Genomic DNA, 1192 nt, shown 5'->3' with positions numbered 1-1192 from the left:
CTTCTTTTTGTCTTTGAACACAGGTGTATGACAGCGTGAATATTGGAGCTATGGCAGCCATCTTGTGACCATGAGGGCACAAGCTAAGGATGAAAGCCAAGGTGCTGAGAATGTTAGAAGAGAAAGATGGAAGGTGATTCAGTCCTTGAAGACATCATTACGGCACTCCACATATGCCATGTATATTTGGAACTTTACATTATGTGAAATGATACATTTTCCTTATCGTAAGCCATTTTGATTTGCCTAATTCCTGGATTAATATCAGTCCAGAAAACATAAAATAAAATACATAAATAAATCTCCTACTTTTGTTATTTCTCCTTTGTAGCCTTTTCTTAATTTTTAAATTAAATATTTAGAACATACAAGTATATGTTCAATCTAGAGGTAGCTTTCTTTAATCACTTTATTTGAACATAGGACAAGTGTCTCATAACTTCTTATCTGTAGTCTCAACTTCCCCAGGTAGCTTAATATAGTCAAAAATATAGAGATTCTTGAAGCCACTAAATTAGCCACCACATTCACTAAAGGAGGACACTTCCGTGGGATTTTCAGTTTTTTCCTTAGGGTCCACAAATATGGCATATTTTATGTTATATGTATTTTAAATGCATAACACATATATTTTTAAGTTTGCCACAATGAAAAAAAAAAAGACTAAGCAGGCACATGAAACAAATTTAGTACCGAAAAGAGCTCTTGTTTCTGTGGGTTATATTTATCAATGTTTATTAGTCATTAAAACTGATAAATTAAAAAACAAACAGTGTTGTGAATAGTCAGTGTTAACATCACTCAGCTTCAGAAATAAAACTAATATCATTGATTCCCCTGTGTGTCTCTCCCTGAATGCATTGCTTTTCTGTCACCCAGAAATAACAACTATCTAGGATTTTGTGTTTATCATTCCCATATATTTCCTTATAATTTTTCTAAATTTGAATATATCTCTGGGGGACATATAGTTTTAAGATTTTAAGCCAATGCAATCATACTGCATGTAGTATTCTGCAACTTTCATCGTTTATTCTTGGTTCATTCATCCATACAGGTGACCTTAATCACCCACTCCCGCCCAAATCAGGGGTGTTCTCCCCAGCAATTTATGAGTATGCCTTTATGTCTTGCTCTTATTTGCTTTTAGAAGTTATGAGGGGACACTGTGAGATAACAGAAAATATATATT

This window comes from Pteropus alecto, unplaced genomic scaffold (assembly GCF_000325575.1).
Source record: "Pteropus alecto unplaced genomic scaffold, ASM32557v1 scaffold164, whole genome shotgun sequence".
NCBI lineage: Eukaryota > Metazoa > Chordata > Mammalia > Chiroptera > Pteropodidae > Pteropus > Pteropus alecto.
This window is presented reverse-complemented; position numbering follows the sequence as displayed.